General features: G+C 54.6%; 3 long non-coding RNA genes across 3 annotated transcripts; all 3 read right to left on the reverse strand.

Moving 5' to 3' along the window:
• Nucleotides 1-226: 226 nt before the first annotated feature.
• LOC126652586 (uncharacterized) lies at nucleotides 227-7,299 on the reverse strand. Its single transcript, XR_007632012.1, has 3 exons — nucleotides 7,259-7,299; nucleotides 7,040-7,159; nucleotides 227-342 (listed from the first exon to the last, which is right to left on the reverse strand). It is a non-coding gene; the product is annotated as an uncharacterized LOC126652586 (long non-coding RNA).
• A 155-nt stretch (nucleotides 7,300-7,454) lies between these two features.
• On the reverse strand, nucleotides 7,455-9,277 carry LOC126652584 (uncharacterized). The gene is made up of 3 exons (XR_007632010.1): nucleotides 9,177-9,277; nucleotides 8,239-8,471; nucleotides 7,455-7,601 (listed from the first exon to the last, which is right to left on the reverse strand). It is a non-coding gene; the product is annotated as an uncharacterized LOC126652584 (long non-coding RNA).
• Nucleotides 9,278-11,515: 2,238 nt separating this feature from the next.
• Nucleotides 11,516-18,204, reverse strand: LOC126652585 (uncharacterized). Its single transcript, XR_007632011.1, has 3 exons — nucleotides 18,091-18,204; nucleotides 13,241-13,676; nucleotides 11,516-11,812 (listed from the first exon to the last, which is right to left on the reverse strand). It is a non-coding gene; the product is annotated as an uncharacterized LOC126652585 (long non-coding RNA).
• Between the last annotated feature and the right edge of the window lie 6,514 nt (nucleotides 18,205-24,718).

Below are 24,718 nucleotides of genomic sequence, written 5' to 3' on the forward strand. Positions count from 1 at the left end.
CTCGTAAGCTGGAGGCTGCTGGAAAGCTGCACCGAGCCCCAGGACCTCAGATTTAGCTGCTGGAACCCCCAACCTTCTCCTGAGCCTGTTCCATGTGGAGAGCAGCCGTGGCCCAGCCTGGAGGGAGCATTTCTTTGGCTCCTCGAGGAATGCCACACACAGCAGTGCCTGGATGTGGTTAAGCAGGGATTCCCCGTGCCACAGAGCCCACCTTTCACTCACCTGCAGGAGGGATGGGAGCTGCTCCAGCATCTCACATCTTCAGAGGGAACAGATAGGCAGGAAAAGAAGCTGGAGGCCAGAGGGAGCTGGGAAAACTCGGCTGTAAGAACTGCTCCTGGTCTGCAAACACAAACAGGGATAAAGGTCCATAAATGTAGGGCCAGCACCGCTCTCCTGCTGCAGGGCACCCTGGGCTCAGAGTGGTGATGCTCTTTGGCTCTGCATGAGCCATCCTGTCTCCCACAGCCCAGCCCTGCCCCAGCCTGTCCCCACCACCCCAGGCAGAGCAAAATCGGCACCAGGCACAGCCAGGCTCTGCTGTTCCAGGGAAAAGCCTGGAAAAGAGGTGCTGTTGTGCCATGTCCCTAAATTGCTGGGTCCTCCTGAGGGCCCACTCTTGTTTATGGTGCACTTGCTACTGCCCTCCCAAAGGATTGCCCTTCTCCCCCTTCAAACTATGCAGGCAAAGAGGTAAAACATGGGCTTTGATAACCCTGGGAGGAGGAAACTGCTCTGGTTTAGCCAAGGCTCTGAACCACGATGAGAACTGAGTGCCCTGCTCTTGGATTTCTGTTCCTCACTGGGCCATGCAGCTCTCTCTGTAATTCCCTTCCACCTCCTCCTGTCTGCCATGAGACAGCAGCAGGACTGAAGGGCACAGGATTCCCAGCCACTCCCTGCCCAAATGCCCTGGACTGAGTCCCTTCTGCTGGGCTTGGCCCTTTCCTGGGGACACCCTGAGCTGGCGTGCTCTTCCAGCTCTCCAGAGACTGGGAGGTGAGCAGGGAGTTCAGAAGAGGTTACAGCACCAGCTGGGGACATGAGAACATGGCATTTATTACCCTGCTCTGCTTCAGGCTTCTGGATGAATCACAAGTGACTCAGCTGCCTTGAAACCCAGGGGGGCTCTGAACAGCACAAAAGGTGACAGTGGCACTTGGTGGCCCTCGATGTTCACTTGGGAGTGTTGTCCCCTGGTGGTGACAGGGACGTAGCAGTGCTGGGGTGGGCACTGAGGTTCACTTCCCAGGCAGCCTGAGCTCACAGCCATTCCAGCATCTGTGCCTGGGGAAGGCAATCCCAAGAGCAAGCAGTGCCTTTGGAGCCTGCAGCCCCTAAGGAGAAAGAGGGGGAAAAACCAACCCCTCACTGGTAAAACAAAAGACATTTCTGAGCGATGATTGGTTCACCACAACTGCATTTCCACTCAGCCTCCAAAAATTCTGCAACAATCCTACTCCTGTGTCATCCTGTATCATTTCTGGAGGTAAACAACTGCCTTTGGGAGGGACACAGCACCATCCTGCTCCAGCAGGAGACCAAAACACTGGATTTATTCTGTCCTTTCGGGCAGGAGGGACAGTCCGGTGGTTTCTGGCAGCAAGGAGGAGGTGTTTACACATCTGCAGAGCCCTGCCAGCCCAAGGGAGCAGCCAAAGCCACGGGCTGGCAGGGATCCCTGCTGGTCCTGGGGATGAAGCAGGGGAATGGAAAAGAGGAGATCAAAGGAGGGCAAGGAGGGAGAGGGGAACAGATGCAGCTATGGATGGACCAGCAGTGGGGGGAAAAGGAGAAGGGAGCAGGTCAGAACCAAGTAAATCAGGCAGCACCGTGGTAAATTAACCACCTTTTCCCAGTGGAAAGGTGTTTACAACCAGGAGGGTTTTCTTCTGGCATAAAGCAGGGACAGGGCAAAACGTTCATCCAGGGGCAGTGTTCCTAAGCAGCGTTCCCAGCACGTGAGGAGGAGCTGGGCCACTGAGGAGGGGGCTTGGGCAACTGGGGTGCAGCTCCCCCACCCACTGCACCTTTCCTGCAGGGCTCTGGGGAAAGGGAGGGCACAGGGCCAGCCCAGCCCAGCTCCTCAGGTGCCAGGCAGAAGAACAACAACCCTGCCTTGACAAGAAGCAGCCACAGGTTTCTGAGCCTGCCTGGAAGATTGTGGTGGAGGGTGGGTGGGGATATGATGACATTCCCGACTTCAGCAGCCTGATATCCATCTTCCCCCTCCCTGTCTGACCTCAGGACATGCAGTGGCTGCGCCTGCTCCCTCGGGATGACTAAAGCAAGGTTTGATCCAGCACTTCCCAGCCCGGGATTGCACCCACACCACGCTCCTTCCCCATGGGTTGGGCTTTGCCAGCCCCTCTTACTCCACAGGAAGGGCAGCGATGCCCAAGTGAAAATTCACCCTGGTTTGTACCTAAACACACAAGGTGATGTTTTTATCTGGAGCGTGGCCATCCCATGCCAGGAAGTGACACCACGTGGCTCCACAAAGATGCTGGGAAGATGAAACACTACATCAACCTCTCCTCTAATGGGGCAGAGATGGCCCTGAATCAGCTCTCTCAGCAGTGGGTGCAAGGAAACAGCCACCTTGACTGTCAACGTTCCCCTCCCTGAGCAGCTGAAAATGCTCTTTAACTGACGATGCTGACGCTGGGGAAGAGGCCAGGTGATTTATCAGACCTGCAGGGAGATTTTGTGGAATTCAGCTCATCCTCCAGTGAATCTGCACTCCATAAAAATGACAGTCTTGAGTGAATCAATTTGAGTCAGAAACGAACAGGCTTTGGCATAAAGAGATAAGGAAAGGAAACCATTTTTGTCCACTGACAAAGAAAACCTCTCCAAAAGCTTAGAGTGGTGATGGAGCCACTGACCAACAGCAGGAAACATTAAAGAAAACAGCTCCCAGTGTGCCCCCAGTTTGAATACCAGTTTGGTCTGGTGTGTCCAGCCCAGGCCCAACCTGTCTGGCCATGGGACAAATCCTCAAAGCCTGGTGATGGCAACTGCACTTGACACTGTGCAAAAACAGGGAGCTTGGGAAGGGAATTGTAAACCACTGGGCTCTGTGGGGATCAGGCTGAGCTGCTCTTTCTATGGCACAGCACTTCCTGCAGGCTGCAGGATTGTCAGAAGGTGGGAAAGGCTTTGGAGCGCTGGGTTCTCTCAGCTCCCACCTCCACAAGTCCCATCTTACACACAAGAGTGGGGAGTGCTGGGCTCTTGAGTAACCTCCATTAGGACTGGGCTGGGCTGGGGAGCTGGTGGGGAGGACAACACTGCGTTAAGGGAGCAGAAGTGTGGATGAATCTGGTCTGGGCAGGGTGCAGGTCAGGGAGCCTGCTGGGAAAGAGGAACTCAGGAGGAGCTTACATCAGGCTGGGCTGGAAGTGTCTCCATGCACGAGTGAAGAAAGAGGCTCCTGGCTTGTGACAGGAGGCCAAGTGACTCAGTTGTGGTGGGTGGGGGCAGGAGGGAGAAGGGGATGTGGTTGGGGAACGTGAGTCACCAAGGAAGTGCATCTGTTGATAACAGCTGGATAAACTCGGAGCAGAGACACAAGGTCTGCCCAGGAGAAAATCCGAGCTGGAAGCCAAAACCTGGAGACTGAAATCCTGAAGGGTAGAGCAACAGGGAGCTGTAAGTGCCTGGCACAGGCTTTTCCTGCCTGGCAGCTCGGCAGGGATGGAGGATGAACATCTTCCAACAGGCAAGGCGTGACCGTGGCGTTGGCTGTGCTCTTGTGTCTCAGGTTCTGTGATGTCAGCAAGCAGCTGAGCCCAGAGCAGCCTTGTTCCCTCGTTCCCCATGAGGGACAGACACTTCCCTCCCATCCCACAGGGCACCTGCATACTCCTCTTTGGAGCTGTTTCCTCCAGGAACGCTCTTGGGCAAGGGGCAGAGCACGGCTGAGAGATGAGACAGCACAAGTTAACTTGTAATCTCCTACTGCCTCCTCTTCTCCATCACCCTCAGAATCTCACTAAGGTGGCTTTGAGCTCCTGAGATGCCACTGAGATCCCACAGAGGGAAAGGATGATGAGGGAAGATTCATTACCTTCATTAGTCAGTGCTGAAAGCCCCAGGAGAGAAGTGGTTTGGAGAGCAGAGGGCACACACAGATGATTCACCCCCAGCTCACCCCCTCTAAGTTCACCAAATATTCCGCCCCGCAGCTCAGCATGGATCTGTTTTCCTTTCCTGGAAAGCCACAAAGGAACCACCCTCACCTGGTGTGAATGACACAGAGGGTGCAGCCTGGAGGTCTCAAAAATGCCCCTGGCATCCATCCTGCAGCTGCTGAGGAACCTCAGGCAGGGATATGGTCCGGTGTGTCCACCCAGGAGACCGAGACACCAGGGCTGCGAGTGTCATTAGCAAGTCCCTGAGATGTCGAGAGCTTTGCTTCCCTCTCTGTGCTTTGTGGAGCCCACAGAGAAGGCCACACTGAGGGCAGGACTCCTGCTGGAATCCTTTGCCATGGGTTAGTCACCACGCTGGAGAGCAGCCAGAGTGGGATCATGCCTCCCTCTCCTAATCCCTGCTCTCCCTGTGGCTGAAAATCCATCCTCTCCTCCCTGGGAGCACTTCACCCTGCCACTTCAGTTGCATCTGCCTTCCCAGCAAACATTTAGAGGCCTTGGCCAGCCTGAAAGCCGAGAGGGTGAGCTGCTGACTCACAGGAGCTGTGTCATGGTCATAAGGCTGCTCCCCTGCATCCATCACCGCTGTGGCACTTCCCCTTCAGCCAGCAAATTTGGAGAAGCAGTGTCCACGTGGCATGGAAGGAGGGCAGAGCCAGGCTGGGCTGTGGGCTGAAAACTGCAGCTCCATCCCTCTGTGCCCCTGGGGACTCATCCAGACCCCAGTGCTGCACCCATGGGTGCCTTGCTGAGAGGGCAGCAGCTCACCCTGCTCTCTGTTGCTCCCAGTGCCAGGGAGAAGAACCCTCATGTGGAAGGATGAGGCAAGCAGGGGGCAGGAAAGCAGGTGGAAAAAGCCACCTCTGGCACAGAAACTGGGGGAGACCAAAATTCCCGAGCGCAGGGAAGCCACGAAACGCCCTGCTCAGCCAGGGGTGCTGCTCAGCTTCTCTGCAGGGCAATGGCACTGCAGGGAAATGTCATCTCCCCACAGCCCCAGGGAGGGAGGCACCCACAGCCAGGAGATGGGCTTGAAAGCGAGCACGGTCCAGGAGGACCTCAGGAAACTCAGCTTTCCCCCAGTTCCCGAGCCTTGGGATCAGTCTGACCACATCTGTACAGCTGTGCCATCCCAAGCACAGAACCCAGACCCTGCAGCTGCTCCTGGCTGGTAGGGACTGCTTGAAATCGTGGAATCCCAGAATGGTTTGAGTTGGAAGGGACCTTGCAGCCCATCCCACCCCCTGCCACGGGCAGGGACACCTTCCACCAGCCCAGGTTGCTCCGAGCCCCGTCCAGCCTGGCCTTGGACACTTCCAGGGCTGGGGCAGTTGCCACAGTTTAGGCAAAGGAGGCTCAATTGCTCTGAAGAATAATTGCATTAAACACTAAACCCTAGGGGTGGATTGTTTTATGTCAAGCCTGTATTTGCCAACATGTGCTGTAAATGAGTATTTGATTATATTAATAATCAAAGAGGGGAATCACATTACCACCTTTGAACTGAACACAATGCCTGGTGCCTGCACGGTGCAGAAATTACATCCTCCCTCCGACTACTTGGAAGCAACAGGAGCCACAATTGCATGGGGTGGGCCCTCAGCAGAGGCTGATTTAGTTTTACTGAGAAAATCTGTCTTCACCAGTCAGTGCCACACAAGGGTTTCACAATCACATCAGGGATGTGCTTCCTTGCCCAAATTAACCTTGCTTGCTGCAGGTGAGGGTCGGGACCTAAACACAGAGAGCTCTCTGAGGATGAGCCAAAGAGTAAATGCTGGTTTGGATTTCTTGTTCCAGGGCAGAACAGCCTCCCTGGAAAGCCAGGGTGAGTGTTCAGGCCCAGGGAGCTCAGTGCTTTGCTCAGGAAAGTCATCCGCGCTCGGAGCTTGGCATCGAGGGCGAGCCCCGTGCCAGGGCACGTCCTGGGCTGGGTTCAGGAAAGCCCACAGGGCAGAGGGAACTGCCAAGCAGTTACACCATTCCCAGCCTGCTGAGAGTGCACTTCTCACCCTGCTCCCTCCCAGAGGGTGTTGCTGCTGAGCAGCCCCAGCCCTGAACCTCCTGCAGAGCAATCCCAGCAGGGCAGTACCAGCCCAGCAGTCCCTCTGGCACCGGGAGCGCTCCCACCGAGAGTCACCCCGGTTAATTACTCTAGGATTGCACTAACTCCACCAAAAACACGTAGGGTCGCTTCCTCACCTAGCCATTGGTGATGCTGCAGTGTGGGCAGGGAGCTGGCAGGGAGATTACAGGTTTGGAGAGGCTGGAAATGGAGGTGGCTGGAGGACAAGTGCACACGCCCAGGCTGGGAAAGCAAAACCATCAGGGTGCAATCACCCGCTCCTTGCCAGCTTTCAGCCTGCCCTGGGCAGGCCTTGACACTCGAGGCAGGAGTTTTCCTGGGTGGGAATAGCAGTGCTTCCGTGGCATCACTAGGAGAATGGGAAAGGCTGCTGAATTCCCACCCTATCCATGTTCCCCCATCCTGTGGCACGGCATCCTAATGTCCTGATCTTTGCAAGGGGGGAACAGCTGCACTCACAGCCTGTTTTCTGATTCCAGCACCCACTGTTTAGCATCCCCTTGCAGGACAGGGTGTCCACTGCCTGCTCCTCCACTGGCAGCTTGCTCTTCCTGAGCTACTTGCTGGACAAGGACTAATCCAAGATTCAGGAGGCAGCAATGCTTCCCTCTCTGCTAAATCCATCTCCTAGGACTGCAACATCCTCCTGTGCCTACAGTCATCCTGCAATTAGTTTCTACCCCACTTCCTCTTCCTGTGGCAGTTCACATGGATGAGAGGTGCAGCCAGTGGGAGAAGTTTTTTTACAGGACATTAACCAGATTTTACTAACAGATAAAAGATGCAAACACAGTACCTGCAGTACAGTGGCTCACAGTGCTGCTTCTCACTCCATCCTTCCTGTGGGACATTCAGCTCCTCTTCCCCACTGTCTCATCTGCAGAAGTGATCCACAGGCTCCTCCAGCTGTGCCCAGCTGATGAAGAAAGACATTTCTGAAGTCAGTTCCCAACTGAATCCCTGACCACTTCCAAACACATCCTGTTGACTCTCCTTCACCCTGTTTCCCATCCACCTGATGTTTCCACAGCTATGCTCAGGCTTGCTCATCTCACTGGAAAGAAAAAAAGAGAACCCCTTATCAATAAAAGGGGATAATTTGTTTTGGCTCCATGTCTTCAAGCTGGTGGTGTCAATGAAGCATTTAAGTTGCACTTTTCACATGGTTAAAAACATTGTCAGAGGCTACCTTGCCTAAAATCAGTCCTCCCATCCAAGGAGTCCTGCCAGGAGGCCAGAGGAGCTAAATCCAAGGGTGAGAGTCTGGGATGGGCCATCTCTCCATGGCTTAGGCAGTGGAGGTGGGTGGAATCACCTCTGTGGACATGGATGTGCAGGAGGCAGGGATGCTGCTGCACCTGGGGAAGAAAATTCTCCATTAATGAGTTTTGGCTTTTGAAAGCTGAGCATGCAGCTGGGTCTGTGCATGGAAAGGAAATTAATGGGCCCCATTCCTTGGGCACAAGTGCCTGAAGATGCGTTCCTGTGGGAAGAGCTTCTCTGGCACAGCCAACATCACCTAGTCCAGATGAGAACAGGCCCAAAACTCAGCTAAAAGCCAAAGCCAATCTGCCTCAGGAGCCCCTGCAGACATCCCTTGGGAAGGGGGAGGGATAGAAGCGTGGTGGGCATTGCAGGGCTGGGGGGTTCCCACAAGAGCAAGCAAATGCAGGACGTTCTGCGTTCCTGCTAAGAGAGAATTTCCCAGGAACGCATCCCGGGAAATGGATGCTGTCACACCACTGTCATCCCAACAGCATCTTACAGGGGTCCTTCCTCAGGCACCGCTCCCAGCTCCCAGCAGGAATTCCTGCTGGATGGAGAGGTGCTAACTCAGCATACTGGAGGCAGAAGAGAGGGGATGACCCTTTGGAAAACGCAGGCAGCACTTTGCTCCCCGGGAGGCGACACAGAGGAAGGACCAGGAGCACTTTTAACCTCACACATCCCACGGACTCACGTCCCATGCACATCCTACTGCTGTGATTCACTTACACTCCGTAACCTGGGAAGGTGCAATCACTTGGTTGGCTTCCAGGCTCTGCCTGTCTGTGCCTCGGCATCAGACAAGGCTGGATGGAATCTCTGGAGACAGGGAAGGAGTCGCCCCAGGCAAGTTTTGGTGCATTAAAAGTCTGGTGAAGCCACAGGAGAGGCAGAAGCCAAATCGATTACAAGTTGAGGGTTGATGTCCTTCTTAGGTTTCTGGGAATTTCCACCAACCTGCACTAGGAAAAGACCATGTCTTGTTAGGGAGTGATACAAAAGTCAGGAGGGAGGACAGAACCCCCAAAGTCAGTACTTGAGATGCCTCAGAGAGAAAGCAACTTGCCCTGCTCTGTATGAGGGTTTTGAACACGAACAAAGATCCCTCAAGCACTGAGGCCACGTCCAGGCCCAGGAGGTGCCATTCCATACAGGACAGAGCAAGGCCCAGGAGGGCAATTCCAGCAGTGCCACACCAGCCTTGGCAGGTTTTCCCTGAGTTTTGACCCAAAGAGGCCGTTTGAGTTGAGGACACAGACGTGATGCATCACAAAGCACCCGTCTCGTCTGGCGTGGACTTCTGTAAGTGCTGAAACTCCCTCCCCAGTCCCTCCTAACTCCAGCATGGAAAGAAATCTCCAGGCTTGGCCCCACTCAGGGAGGGCCCAGCAGCAAGTCTGACAGCTCCAGATTGTGCCTGGCAGGTGGCAGAAGGGAGGATGCAGCCAGCACGCTCCGTGTTTTCACGGGGAGCTCCTCAAGTCTTGGTTGCTGCTCCGGAGAGCTCCTTTGGCTGCAGATCGGGCTGATGTGAAACCCCAGGTCGGGACTGCAGATCACAGAAGCCCAGCAGGGTTTGGGTTGGAAGGGACCCTAAAGTCCACCTCGTGCCACCCTCCACCAGCCCAGGTTGCTCTGAGCCAGGGCTGGTGGGCACCAGAACTTACCTGCAGGTTAAGCCCAAGCTGTTCCCCTCGGGAATCACTGGCACCTGGCAGTGGGACTCCAGCAGGGAGGAACCTGGGACAGGTGGGGTGAACCTGTGCTCCTGCTACAACACCCACCACAACCCCCCAGCATCTCCAGAGGCGGCTCCGAGCTCCCCGGGAAGTTTCCCCATTTCCACACCGAGCGGTTGCTACGGCAACAAAAAGGGGTTTGCATTCGAAATTCCTCCTCGAGGGCATCCACTGACGAGGCTGATGAGCAGGAGAGCAGAGTGGCACGACCCCAGCGTGGGGTGAGCAGGTTTGGAGCCGGCCCAGCTGTCCATCCGTGGATATGTTGGAGTACCAAGTGCCTCTTCTTCACACTCCCCATGCAGAGACAGCTGCTTGCACGTGCATCATGGCAGGCAAGATCCAGAGAGGAAAGCTCTGGCAGCTTGTCACAGATGGGGAAAAAAACAACCACAGCCTCACACACACACAAAAAAATAAAAGAAATTAAAAAAGACTTTTTCTCCAGAAGGTACTAAAATTGAACCCACTGTTCTCATGTAAATGGACAAGGACATTCAGGCAGTGCTCGCCAAGTTTCCTTCCCGAAAAAGACTTATAGAGAAAGTCCTCTGAGGGATAATTAACTGGCTGAGAGACAGGAAACGAGGATAAAAATAAGTGGAATATTTCCGCCGAGGAAGAAGATTATCTGCAGGATCCGTTCTGGTGATTGCACAGCTACACACACACGACACAGCTACTCACAGGGAGCCTCTGGAGCACGTGTTTGGATGCCCAGCCACCACTGGAGATGGGAGAGCTCCTGTGTTTGGAGCCAAGGCCAGGTAGGACAGGGCTTGGAGCAGCCTGGTCTAGTGGAAGGTGTCCCTGCCCTCCAAGATGAACTTTAAGTTCCCTTCCAACCCAAATCGTTCTGGGATTCGAGGGTTGCAAACAGCCCCTACCAGCAAAGAGCAGCTGGGGCAGTGGTCTTTTGGATTTTGGGAATATTGATAACATGCCTGCAGAGCACCTTATTACCCTTATTACAAGACAGAGTGACTTTGCCCAGCCTTTGGCTTGGCGTCCTCTGTTCCCATCCAGGGATACTCACAGGTATCTTCCATCATCTGCTCTTCCTTCCACCATATCCCAGCAGGCAGAAAATTTACCAGGAGCACCATTTACGCTCCCAGGGGTCTGCCAAAGTCCTACCAGAGGTGGCCAATCCATCACAGAGAAGGACAAACACACAGACCCCGAGGTGCCTCCTCCCCCAGCAAACCATTCCCTGCAGATGTCCCACTGCTTGCACCAAACACTGTCAGTGACAGCTGAAGAGGAAGAAACCTGCCCAGTGCTGCAAATCTACAATCAGAGAGTCTCAGAATGGTTTGGGATGGACCCTAAAGCTCATCTCATTCCCCCCCTGCCGTGGGCAGGGACACCTCCCACCAGCCCAGGTTGCTCCAAGCCCCGTCCAACCTGGCCTTGGACACTTCCAGGGATGAGGAATCCACAACCTGTGCCAGGGCCTCCCCACCCTCACAGGGAAGAATTTTTTTCCTAACATCTGACCTAAATCTACCCTCTCACAGCTCAGATTTAGAGCAGGTTGGGCCTCCCCGAAGCTCAAGTGCCCCCCTGTAATTGCTGTAGCCACGAATGGCTGGGTCAGAGGCACAGAAAGCCACCGAGCCCTTGGCAGGACATGTGGTCCACACGTGCAGGGTGTGGCTTCACAGAGCCTCTCTGCACCAGCTCAGCTTGATCTGAGAGCCAGGACCAGATTCCCAAGGAAACCCTGGCCATGGTGTGCCTGGGGCTGCTGAGGGTAAGGAGAAATCAGCTCCCAAGGCACTCCCAAACTGCAGGAGCAGCTGCAGAGGCTGCCACTGGGTTAAAGACACCACTGTGCATCTCCAGTGGAAATATGTATTCCAACAAAGGCACATCCAGGCAGGAATGGGCAATGCCCTGTCTGCAGCACGAGCCCCGAGGCAGCAGGGAAAGCATTCCCTGGCACGGGATAAGTGTGTTAGCAGACAGTGGAAGAGCTGCCAGGGCTGGGAGCATCCCTAAGGATTGGAGAGAGGCAGGTGGGATGCAGGTCATGCCCAGCAGGCTGAGGCAGCTGGAGTTTGCAGGGATATGGGCACATGGACAAGCTGCACTGTTTGTGCTCATCCCACTTGTGTGTGTGTGTGTGTTCAGGTGACTCAGCTGAGCAAAACACACACTGTGGGGATTCAAAAACAATCATCAGCAGAAATGCTGGGTTTAAACCTGTTCTTTGTTGGTTTTTTCTCCCCTCTCCCCCCCCCCTCCTCCATCACAGTGTCCAGTAAGTAATTTTTTAAAACGTCTTTCCTCCTGGTCTGAACTGGAATCAGAGGAGGCCACGGAGGTGCTCTGAGGGCTGGAGCCAGACTGGGAGGGCTGTAGGGGCTCACCTGGAGAAGAGAAGGCTCCAGGGTGACCTGAGAGCCCCTTCCAGTGCCTAAAGGTCCATTGCTGTGGACTGGGAGCAGTGCTGGGTTTGGTTCTGGAAGGAGCCTGGTGTGGTGGGGGGTGAAGAAATCTTCCTCTACCGTTGCTACAAGTCAGTAAATTCCATCCTCCAGCCCCCAAAGATTCCCAGCCTGCAAACACACGTGTTATTTGCTGCCCTGCTCTGAAGCTCCTCATCTTCCCTCCTCCCACCTGCCTGCTGTCTCTCTGCTCCATCTCCCATCCCTCCCTCTGAGCCTGCTTCAGGATGCTCTTCCCCAAAAGAGCTTCCCACAGACACTCTGCTATAAGGATTGCTCTCTGCTGTCTTCCCAGCCTCTCAGAATCACAGAGGTTGGAAAACCTCTCCAGGATCGAGTCCAGCCACTGACCCAGCACTGCCAAACACATCACTTGTTATCCAGGCTCTGGTTTTCACCCAAAGCCTTTCATTCTCCATCTGCAGAGAGAGGCACTCAAGCAGAAGTGTTGCCAGCAGGTCAGTTTTGTGCCTGTGTTGGTAACCCCACACCAGAGATGTCAGTGGAGCTGAAAGGGTTAAGACAGACTGTGGACAAAAGCGATGGATTTACTAAATGAAGCAGAAAATCCCACTGTTTTCTTTCCTGCCCTTGCTGGGAAATATTTGCTCAGTCCCCTCCCCACTTGCATCAAAAACCCTGCAGGAAATCAAACTGTTCAGATCTGGGTTTGTGGTTACAGTGGTTTTCTAACAGGTTAAAACATTTTTGGCCAGCAGCAGCCACTCCCTCTCCCTCCTTCCGCACCTGGCACGGCAGGGGTTTACCCCCCATCCTCCTTTAAGTTTTAATTCCTCCCTCTTCTCTGATCCACCTCAGGTTTTCCACCCTTAGAAGTGCCCTCTGGCCACTAGGTGTAGTGGAGGCAGAGCAAATGACCCGAGAATATCCACGAGGAATTCCTGCATTCCCTGGGGCTCATTTCTCTGAAATGCCAACTCCTGTGACACCCCCCTCCCCCAGGCCACCAAGTTTTTCCAGCACTTGCAGAAGAAGCAGAAAGTTCATTTTAAAGGAAAAGCAGTGGGATGGCTCACTCCCTGTGTGTGCTTCTTCCTCTGCAAAAGGAGCCATATGGCAGCACTTAACTGCACTCACTGTGCTGGAATTACTTGGCCTTCTGGCTTTCCTCTCCAAGACTGCCCAACTGTGCCCAAGAAGTGCCACCTGCCTGCCTGGCACACGCTGTCCCACTCCCCGGGCTCCAAACTGCTGCAGGCAGCTTGGCAGGGCTGCAGCTCCTTTCCAAGCTGCTGCACCTCGGGTTTAGGGTGGTCTGGCTTTGTGTGACCACCCAAAGGACCATCAGGTTGCCGCCTGTTGCCTCCAGCCTCCCCCACAAGCTGCTCTGTAAAGCAGCATTTCGGTCCAGCTGCTTCTCCTCGTTCCCAGGGCCCGTCGTGCCCACACTCTTGTTGTGTTCCATTCTGGGACAGGAGGTTTGGGAATGATTCCCCCTCCCTCCTCTGTCTGTCTGGCATTTACCCTCTCCAAACTGAAGTCCCAGGTAGAAAAAGCCAAAGGCAGAAGCCAACAAACCTGGTGATGAGCTTAGAGGGACACCCATGTCTGTCGGTTCCGTGTCGCGTCTGATCCCGCATCCCAACTCAAACCACGGGCTGAGCACCGTGCTCTGTTCTGCACCAGGAGGACATCACAGGGTTCCTGGCAGCCCTGCTTAGCAGCTGCCCAGCCAGAAGCTGCTCTTCTCCTTCAGGTCACCTCTTGAAGTCATGAGGAGAGCAGGGGAGCACCGTTCTGGCGTCCGCGCTCCAGCACATGGGGGGATTGCTGGGGTGTCTCATGCAGGGCCAGGAGCTGGACTCAGTGATCCTCGTGGATATTCTGTGATTCCATGACCTGAACCCCATCCTGTCCCTCCAGCAGAGCTGTGTGTGCAGCAGGTAGGTCCAGCAGGGTGATGTTTGTAGACCTCGGTAGCTGCAAACAGCAGGAAAGGGGAGCCTGAAGTCCTCTGAAAATAAATACAAAGCCAGGAAACCTCGTAAGGGAAGGCAGGCAGGTGTTAAATCACAGCAGCAGGTATCTTGCCTTAAGATCTTGTCCACAACAGTGTTAATGATAAAATCCAGGTTTCTGCTTTCCTATCGGAGAGAATAAAGATTGGAGGCTACTCACCACTACAACCCAAGCAGGGGGCAGGGTCTGGGACCCTTCTGCTGAGCAGGGGAAAGCTAAGACAGATTTTACATGGGTGAGTTGAGCAGTAATGAGATTTCATATTAAAAAACCCACGTTTGGCAATAAACTCCATATAGTTGGAAGGTGAGGCTCGCTTCACTCCCGGGGGAGAGGATCCATGGTGGGTTTATCTGCAGCTTAAACAGATCACTTTACACGTTAATCCAGGTCCACTGTCCTGGGATTACTGCATGGGGGACCGTGCCAGCACAGCAGGACTGGGGTTGTTTGTGCTGCTGTGCCAGTCCAGGCTCTGCCCATCCTGTGTCTGGTGCATCCTCTCCACTTCGGAGGCTCCGAACTGGGGGAGCCTGGATCGATCAGCTCCACAGACAGGGACCAGAAACACGTGCTAGGCACTCCAGCACAACAAACTCCCTTTTCCCCGGGCTCTGCTTGCACGGTTGGACTGTGAGGGCTCCTAATTCCTGCCTGCAGAGGGGGCACAAGCGGGCACACCCAGAGGGAAAGGAGGAACCGCTGCCACGGGGCTGCTGCTGCCCAGCCCTCCAAAGAGGTGGGGGCTCAGCAAGGCTGGGCAGGACCTCTGCCAAACACTGGCAGCAGGATGAGGGGCTGGCTGGCAGACAACGCGAGGAGGGCACCCATTAATTCGCTGCGCTTCGCACGGGGTTTTATTTTTAGCGCTCGCGAGCGGCGCCAGATTGGCAGCATTATAAATAGAAGACTTCTATTTATCCTCCAGTCTAGGTACCGCCGTGCTAAGTCAGTCTTACGACCTCAATAAATCCAGATTAGGCGCTCTCAAGGCTGTGTCACCATAGAAATAACATTTCCTCTTCGCATTCGGGGCGGGGGGATGGATTATGCTGGGGGGGGGGGGGTCTGCCCCCCCTAAGCCAAATTGATGCTTCCTGATGTGTCCTGATGCGACACGGGCTGGCATCCCCACGAGATGACATCCAAACGGGAGATCCCAGCTCCAGACCTCCCAGTCCTGCCCGAAAGGTCGTTACAGCCCTTGCCTTCAGGGGATTCCAGGTCTGCCCCTGAGTGATGGTCAGACCTGCTCTCTGCAGGGTTCAGCCAGCCCAGGAAATTGGGGTGTCCTTGGCCACACCAGCCACACCCACGAGGACAAAACAACAGGGCTTGGGAGTGAGAACAGCCTGCTGCTCTGGGAAGGTGGAAAAAAAAAGGGGTACAGCAGGAAAAACAGTTCCAATGGTAAGATGTGGCTTTTTCTACCAAGCTGTCAAAAACTATTAAAACACCGAATTAGAATCATACAACCATGGAATGGTTTGGTTGGGAGGGACCTTAAAAACCATCTTATTTCACCTTATTTCATCCCAGGTGGCTCCAAGCCCTGTCCAACCTGGCCTTGGACACTTCCAGGGATGGGGCAGCCACAGCTTCTCTGGGCAGCCTGTGCCAGGGCCTGCCCACCCTCCCAGGGAAGGATTCCTTCCCAATATCCCATCTAACCCTGCCCTCTGGCGGTGGGAAGCCATTCCCCCTTGTCTGTCATTCCATAGCCTTGTCCCCAGTCCCTCTCCACTCTCCTGGAGCCCCTTTAGGCCCTGGAAAGGGCTCTGAGGTCTCCCTGGAGAGCTGCTAATAATTCTTTCCCTCTTAAAAAAAGAAATACAAAACAAAAAAACAGAGAGAAAATAACACCCCTTCCAATTTCCAACTTCCTTCCACTTGTTTTTTCCTTCCAGTGACTGATGCTGCTTCATTAAACCTGCGGCATTATGACAATTCCCAGCAGGACAAGCATTTCCCAGTGGTCCCACACCTCCCTCTGAAGCAGCTGGGCCACTCCCAGGGACGGGGGCTGCTCCTCCTGCAAAGACCAGTGTTTCAGGAAATTGGGAGCACTGCAGCTCCCAGAAGTGCCACCTCATTCCTTGTGCATCCACTGGAGCCCGTGCCCTCCTCCAATACCCCACACCTGGCACGTGCCTGGAGACTGACTGGTCTGCCTTCAGGCTCTCAGCCAAGGAAGGACAAAAGGGGGGAAGGACTGGGAGCCTCCAGTTGCCCTGAAGTCACCTATGTGGAAACCAGCCTGCTCTGGCCTCTGCATTCTCTGCTGGGAGCTCAGGGAGAAAATCCACTGGGAAGCAGAGCATCTCAAAGAGCTGATGAGTTACAGCAGCTGCAGGTTGCTGATCCTTTCATCCTCTGGGAGGGTTTTATAGTTTCCAAAGCTGGAAGCCTGCATGGGGACAAGCTGCTTGGCTCACACACAGCACCTGGACTGGTCAGCTGCTTGGCAGCAGGAGGAAGGGGCTGGTTTGGGGATGAGCATCCTGCCTGTCCAGGAGAGCTGGATTCTCCTCCTCATCTCACCCACAAGGGGGTCTGGAAGGAAGCAAGGAGAAAGGGGGTGTTTCCAGCTTAGCAGAGCCCACCAAAAGATGGTGACTTACTGAGCCATCTGGATCCTCACAAGTCTATGGGACCAGATGGGATCCATCCTAGGGTAATGAGGGAGCTGGCAGAAGAGCTTGCCAAGCCGCTCTCCATTATCTTCCAACAGTCCTGGCTCACTGGGGAGGTCCCACATGATTGGAAGTTGGCAAATATCACCCCAATCCATAAAAAAGGCTGCAAGGCTGACCCTGGTAACTACAGGCCTGTCAGCCTGACCTCGGTGCCTGGCAGAGTTATGGAACAGATCATCCTGTGTGCAATCACACAGCACCTACAAGATGGACAAGGAATCAGACCCAGCCAGCACGGGTTTAGGAGAGGCAGATCCTGCTTGACCAACCTGATCTCCTTTTACGATCAGGTGACTCACCTGGTGGACGAGGGGAAGGCTGTGGATGTGGTCTATCTGGACTTCAGCAAAGCCTTTGACACTGTCTCCCATAATATACTCCTGGAAAAGCTGGCAGCCCATGGCTTGGACAGGGGCACTCTCTGCTGGGTTAAGAACTGGTTGGAGGGCCGGGCCCAAAGAGTGCTGGTGGACGGGGTTGCATCCAGCTGGCAGCCGGTCACCAGTGGTGTCCCCCAGGGATCAGTGCTGGGCCCAGTCCTGTTTAACATCTTTATCGATGATCTAGATGAGGGGATTGAGTCCATCATCAGCAAATTTGCTGATGACACCAAGTTGGGAGGAGTGTCAACCTACCAGAAGGCAGGAGGGCTCTGCAGAGGGACCTGGATAGACTGGAGAGTTGGGCTGACTCCAATGGGATGAAGTTCAACAAGGCCAAGTGCCGGGTCCTGCACTTTGGCCACAACAACCCTGCAGCGCTACAGGCTGGGGACAGAGTGGCTGGAGAGCAGCCAGGTGGAAAGGGACCTGGGGGTGCTGATTGACAGGAGGCTGAACATGAGCCAGCAGTGTGCCCAGGTGGCCAAGAAGGCCAATGGCATCCTGGCCTGCATCAAGAACAGTGTGGCCAGCAGGAGCAGGGCAGTGATCCTTCCCTGTACTCTGCGTTGGTGAGGCCGCACCTTGAGTGTTGTGTTCAGCTCTGGGCCCCTCAGTTCAGGAAGGATATTGAGGTGCTGGAGCGGGTCCAGAGAAGAGCAACCAGGCTGGTGAAGGGACTTGAGCACAAGTCCTATGAGGAGAGGCTGAGGGAGCTGGGATTGTTTAGTCTAGAGAAGAGAAGGCTTAGAGGTGACCTCATCACTCTCTTCAACTACCTGAAGGGAAGTTATAGCCAGGTGGGGGTTGGTCTCTTCTCCCAGGCAACCAACAACAGGACAAGGGGACATGGGCTCAAGCTCTGCCAGGGGAAGTTTAGGTTAGATGTTAGGAAGAAATTCTTTACAGAGAGGGTGATCAGGTATTGGAATGGCCTGCCCAGAGAGGTGGTGGATTCACCATCCCTGGAAGTTTTTAAAAAGAGATTGGACATGGCCCTTAGTGCCGTGATATAGTAATTAGAGTTGGATCAGGGGTTGGACTTGATGATCTTGGAGGTCTTTTCCAACCCAATCTATTCTATGATTCTATGATTCTATGACCTGTGGAGAGGAACAATCTTCACAGAATCACTGAATGGTTTGGAAGGGACTTCAAAGACCATCCAGTCCCACCCTCTGCCGTGGGCAGGGACACCTTCCACTGGCCCAGGTTGTTCCAGCTTGGCCTTGGACACTCCCAGGGATGGGACAGCCACAGCTTCTCTGGGCTGCCTGTGCCAGGGCCTGCCCACCCTCCCAGGAAAGGATTCCTTCCCAATATCCCATCTTACCCTGTCCTCTGGCAGTGGGAAGCCCTTCCCCCTCTTTGGAGCTTTAATGCCTGGGCCTGGAATGGCTTCTGGAGTCAGGAGGTTTGTCCTGCTCTCTGTGTGCAGGAGAAGGGCAGCAAAGTGCAAAGTGAGACAGGGCGTGAGGGGAAGGAAATTTAAAATAAATAACTAAAGAAAGAGGACTCATGTACAGCAAGATGAGACAAAATCACCCTCCCTTGGTGGTAGGGTGAGTGTGATTTACCAGACACCGCTGTCGGGGTTTGCAGTCACGAGCCCGAGCGCCGGAACCACCGCAGAATCCTCCCAGAGCTGCAAAGCCAGCCCTGTGCTGCCGCAGCACGAGGATTCCAGCCCAATTCCCGACGTTCCCGAGTGGCACTGCCTCCCTCACGTGCCAGGCTGGGATGGGGAGCCCTCACGTGGGCTCCGGAGCTCCCCGGCGGGCGATGATCCCGTTTCACGGCAGCTCCGGAGGCTTCAAAATGAGCTCCCTCTGCCTGAAATGAAAGCGGCATCTCTCAGATGCTTTCCAAAAAAAACTACAAAAAAAATAAGGAGAGTTTTGTGGAAATGTCTATTTTGGGATTAAAATCTTCAGCCTTTTCAGGACAGAGAGGATATTGTACTGCAGGAGGCAGCGGGCTGGGAGGATGAGGATCCCATCCAGCCCACCCTGGCTCCCACCTCCCCTTCCTGGGGGCAGGGATGTGGTTTGGTGCCCCGGGAAGTGTGGACACCAAGCTGAGGGGATGCAGTGCCACCCAGCCAGGGGGACAGCGCTGGCTTGGGCATGGAGCTCCTCTCCTGGAAAGGGAAGAGAGAGTTGAACCTGCCCAAATAAAGTTACTGAGGATTTGGCAGGAGGGTGGGGGGTCCTGTGGCTTGTTAGCATCCCCACCTGGTGTGTCAGCACTGGCTCCCCTTCCAGCACAAATCCAGCTCCCAGGGACACCCTGGATAGGAGGTTTGGAGCATATTGTGCCCATCCACGGACAAGCAGGGCCTTGTCCCTCTGGTTCCCATGACAGGAATTTCGGAAATGCCTCGATGGCAATCCCAGGACCGTCCTCCCCGCTGCCAAGGCAAACCCTGCAAGCCCTGAGAGCCAACGTGACGAGGTTGAGTTTAGTGCAAGGGGACCATGGGATCCATCATTCATTTCAAATCCTCGACAATTGGCTCCAGTCATCCCTCGAGCTGACCACAGGTTGTTTTCTTCTGTGGAAGCCAAGTGCCCAACAGGCTCTTGCCTCAGTTTCCTGCCACCAGTGGGGGAAGGAATTCTTCCCTGGGAGGGTGGGCAGGCCCTGGCACAGGTTGCCCATGGAGAAGCTGTGGCTGTCCCTGGATCCCTGGAAGTGTCCAAGGCCAGGCTGGACGGGGCTTGGAGCAGCCTGGGCTGGTGGAAGGTGTCCCTGCCCAGGGCAGGGGGTGGAGGAGGATGAGCTTTGAGGCCCAACCCAAACCATTCCAGGATTCCATATGGACTAGGCCCAGAGGAAAGGACTGGCTTTGGCCCCCCAGCTCCATCCCTGTCTCCGTCAGGAGCAGCAGTTCAGTGTAACCAAGCCAAAGCCACCCTGCAAACGTGCATTTCTAGATCATTAAGCCCTCTTAGCGACGGTGTTTAAAAGCCACGATGACGTTTCATCCTCCCCCCCCCCTTCTCTGTTTGGCTCTTGAAAATTAAAAGATAAGCTTTGTAAATCTCACTGAGAAGGGGGAACTGTCACTTCAGCTTTAGAAGAAAAGCCAGCAAAGAAACAAAACTCTTCTTCTGGCAGAGAGGGGAAAAAAAGAAATAAAAATCCATTACTAAAGGCTTAGAGACAAAGGCTCTCGACACAATTAAAGGCAAACCTAAGCCTTTGAAAGCAGAGGGCATGACACTGGAATACACACAAGAGGTAGAGATGAAAGACTCCATTGTGGTGCTGCTGAAAAAGTTAAAAAAAAAAAAAAGAAAAGGAGAGTTTCAATGGATGCATTTGCCTAAACCAAACTGGATGAGAAGCTTTCTAGAGAAGGGCTGGATTCTTCCCATGTGTTTGCACAATGCCAAGAGCCGCTGGGCTCAGTCTTAATTAGGATCCTGGGGCATTACTGGAATAACTTAGGGAGAGAGGGTCACAACATTCATTAATCAGGAAAGAAAAACGGGGCTCTGATATTTTCTGTGGGAAATTTTCCACCTGGGAAACCTAATCTGTCTTTCCAGCCTGTTAAGCTGAAGCAGGAGATGTTTGGGTGCTGTCAAGGCCTTTGTTTTGCAGCAGAGCCTGGTGGGGACACAGTGCTGCACTCCAGGGCACACAGGTGGCCTTTGGCCTCCAGAAAGCTCTGAGCATCCCTGGCTCCTGCAGCCTCCAAAAGAGCACCAGACCCCAGGAGAAGCCGTGTCCAGGGATGTTACAAACACGCTGAACCGCTTTGCAGCTGGCAGGGGTAAAACTGCCCCTCGCTATCAAGCCCTCCACGTCCCCCCAGCAGCACCCCAAGCCAAATGCTCACTGTGAGATGCTCCCAGTGCAAACGTCCAAGACCCTTCTCTGTCATTTGGGGAAGTCTGTGCTGGGAAGGGACCGCCACCATTCCATAAAATCACGGGTTTGCCACCCACCTTCTGCTGCAGCTGCCCGAAGCCAGGCATGGCTGGACCCTGCGTGGCTGCACCACGCTGGGGAGGTGGTGTCTTCTGCTGCCTCGAGATCTGACTCTTCTCTGAGGGGCTCAAGATGTCTTTAAAGGAGAGCAGGTCCCTCTCGGCTGTGGATCACAGGGGCTACAACAGCTCACGTGTCTCTGGAAGGGGCTGCTGCTGCACCCAGTGGTGGCCACTTTCTGGTGCCATGGCCAGCCTACATTTGTGTCAATGCTGGGTTTAATGCAGGGCTCTGCAGGGAGGGCAGGAGTCACTTCATACCCAAACCCAGCACCGTTACTGGGAGGGGTGTGGGGGGAGGCTGCGTGGGAAGGACGGTGCCCGAGCTCACAGGGGCTGTGCTGGCATCTTCTGCCCTCGTGGGAAGGAAGGTCTATCATCACACATACCTGGCTCTTTGATCCTGTTTTAACTGGCATCTCCAGGGATGCTCCTGGGATCGCTGATCCTGTTTTGGGGTGACTCAGATGAAGGCAGGAGCCTGCTGGGCACGCATCCCGTCCCTTGTGATACTGGGCAGATCTCAGGGAGCTGCAGGGAGCTGCTGCAGAGGGTGCCACCTTTCCAAGGCCCAGCTGAGGGTCAGTCCTTGCACCCAGCCTGCCATCCACTCTGGAATTCCCTGAGGGTTTGCCCAGTAACGTCACCTCACAGCACGATCTCCGATGAAACCAGTTAACTTTGCAAGGAACTGGTTCCACTGAGGGCACTGAGTGCTTCCCTCCAGCACTGGCTGTGTTTGTCAGACAAAACCAGGTGACCAAGAGCTGGATTATCTTTGTCTGTGGCAAACTGGAGTCCACTTTTTTGAAGGATACTCATCCATCACGAACAATGGAACAATTAAGCCATGCTCTGCTATCCAGCCACAAACACAAAAGCAGATAAAGGACAGGCTAATTCACTCTGAAATATCCTCCACTCTGAAAATAAAAGCGAGGTCCATGGGTGGTTTTAGCTTCTCTTTTCTTTTTTTTCCCCCTGTGTTTTCCATTGGTTGGTTTCGTCACCAAGGAGACCGAATTCCTACACTGGCTGCTTTAGCCATCGCCAGAACACAGATCCAGGCGCCTGTGCCCGTGGCCAGCGCAGCACACTTACGTAAGGAACGTGTGCTGGGGGGAGTTAGAGCCCTGCTGGCCCCGTGTGTGACCTGTTGTGGTCACCCAAAGGGGAGAACCACGTCCTGCAGGTCTGCTCTAAGCACAGGTCCCTCCCGGTGTCGTGGCTTGAGGCGGGGGGTGTCGCCTTGAAGCTGAAGTTTCTCACCTCACATTCCTCATATCCGTGCAGAAAATCCTGCATGAAACACAACAGGGAGTTAGAGAAAGGGAAATAATTTCTAGCGTGCTCCTGCAAGAGCAGCTGAGGCACTAGTCCAGAATACAGTGGTGTAACCAGGCCACTGGGCCTCCTGTCCTCAGTGAGCTGTGATGCCTCTTTGCACACCCTAGTGCCGCTCTCTCCCTGAGTTTTAACCTCCCCCCTTCTCAAAAGCACTCCTGAGTGTGAGACCCAAGTGTGAGATCAGTTTTCAGGGCACTGAAGAGCAGCACCACTCGATGGTGTTAATGGGGGTTCTGTGCCCGGGATGCCTTTCAGAGCGCGGCTCGCCGAGCTCACAGCGAGTCCCCCGGGACACAGACTGTCTCATGTGGTTTGCCTGATGCCTGTCACACTGGCCTCCATCTCCATAGCAATCCACAGAGTCCTGAGAGGAAAACAGGAGGCAGAGCTCCTGCTCCTCCCAGTGGGACAAGGGTATGGACTGGGCTGTTCGACCAGGACAGTGAGCGGGTCGATGGCCGTGGGTCAGAGATGCCATCAGGGCTTTCAGGGCTGTGAAACCCCAGCACCACGCAAACATCGGGTCACTTACATAAATGGTTACCTAATGATGTGTCTTCCCCTGTCTGCATCACAGGGAACTGATAGGGAGGAGAGGGGGCTCCGGGAACACGCTGGGAGACGTGTCAGGAGGAATTTGTGATCCTGAGTGCTGAGGGTTTCAGAGGGGAAGGTGCTGCCTCTCTGAGCCCCCCAAAACCAGCCCAAAGCACCATCTGTGAGAAAAATCAGTGAGTTGTGCTGTCCAGCAGTCAGACCTCCTCCATCCACTCCTCAGTGCCTGCATTTGACCTGCTGGTCTTCCAAAATACAGCCTGAACACATCTGGTCTTCAGGGCTGATTTTTCACATCAGCCCCTATTCTATCTTTTTCTAGAATCAGCAACAAAACCCTTTCTTGAAGCAACAGCTGCTTTCCATGATCCTATTTTCAAGCCAGCTCCTTAAGAGATACTCCCCTCCTCTCCTTCCCCCCCCAATTTTAGCTGTGTTACTGCTCCATCTGGTCCCCCCATGCTTGGAGGAATGCCAGTACCTCCTAGGGAAAAGGAAAAACGCTCTCCTCAGTTTGGGATTGTTGGGAAAACGTGAGCAGGCGCTGGCAGCCTCTGCATCCCTTTCCAGTTCCGATGCTGGACCATCCCAGGAGGCTTCCAGCAGCTCTTTCTGGTCTCCATGGCAGTGCAGCGTGGATGAGACACCTCAGTGTTGCACCTGGGCATCTCTGTGTACCCCTTGGACCACTCAGAGCTCCAGGGGGTTGATATCCACTGCAGAGGTAAATTGGAATAGGGGACAGTGCATGGAAAACCCTCCCGCTGGGGTGTTAGCCTGTTTGCTGGCTGCAGGCATTCCTTCCCTTCTGCTCTTCTCCCCCAGAGTGAAATAAAGCTGCTGGTGAAGGTAGGGGGGGGAAGTCCTGCAAGATTTCCCCACAACCCAGCTGGTGTTTCTGCTCTTGAACTGTGCAGTCCGTGAGCAGAGATTCCCCTTCACCCCATTCCACGCACCGCTCTGTGCTCCAGGTGTGATCATTTCTCACCTGCTGAGCAGGAACCTGCTGCTCCAGCCTTGCTTTTCTGCTCCATCCTGGTCCTGAGCCCCAAGACCTGCAGTTACCAGCCCAGCTTTTTCTTTTTTTTTGGAGGATTGGTGAGAGGGAAGATGTAGTTTGTCGTTCCTTCATGGCTAAACCGGACCAGACAAGCATCCTGGAAAACACCAGGAAGCCTGGTCCAGGATGAAGTAAAGGCTCTGGGGCACTTCACATTGTTGCTGGCACATGTGAGGAAAAGTTCCTTTGTTTTTGGGACAATAGCTTGCCTGCCTCCAGGGATCCCCGTGCGAGCTCCTTTCTTGCCCGTGTTACAGCTCAGGAACGAGAAACAAAGAAGGAATTGAGGAAAGCAACTCCAAGCAACCCCAGGAAAGGGTGGATTTGTGCTCCCCTGAGCACTGGCTTTGTTAGGGCAACCAGGGAGGTGTGAGATTACGGCAAAGGGGCTTTTCCCTGTTTTTATCAGCCACCTCTTCCCCTGCCAGGCAGAGACCCCCAGCCCCTGTGGTGGGCTTGTCCCAGGCTGGAGGCTGAGGAGACCCGGAGGGGACAGGGATGTCAGGGCTCAGGTCCATCCCGGGAAGCTGCAGCCCCAAGAGCAGGTGTGAGCAAGCTCAGCTTTCCTCCCTGCTCTGCCTCATCAGCTCCTGATCCGAGGAGACAGCAGAGACACTCACACTGCCAGGTTTCCCCCTGGGAGCAGGGCTGTGCCTGCCAGGGCAGTGTCTGCACACAGGCTGAGCACTCCCGAGCTCTGGGAAGGCAGGTGATGCCCAGGCAGGTGAGGAGGCAGCTGCTTTATGCCTGAGCCACGCTGTCTTCCCAGGGCAGCGAGTTCCCCTTGTTCCCTGGGAGCAGAGCCCGACCCCGACCTGGTTCTCCCCTCCTGTCAGGGAGCTGCAGAGCCCCCCTGAGCCTCCTTTTCTCCAGGCTGAGCCTCCCCCAGCCGCTCCTCAACCTTCCAACCCTGCCCCACTAGGCACACCCATGGTTTTAGATCTAATTTTAAGGGATTCTGGACGAATCCTGGTCATGAGCAGGGCCTCAAATCCCCTCTG

This window comes from Myiozetetes cayanensis, unplaced genomic scaffold, assembly GCF_022539395.1.
Source record: "Myiozetetes cayanensis isolate MyiCay16 unplaced genomic scaffold, myiCay2020 scf9, whole genome shotgun sequence".
In the NCBI taxonomy this organism is placed as follows: Eukaryota; Metazoa; Chordata; class Aves; order Passeriformes; family Tyrannidae; genus Myiozetetes; species Myiozetetes cayanensis.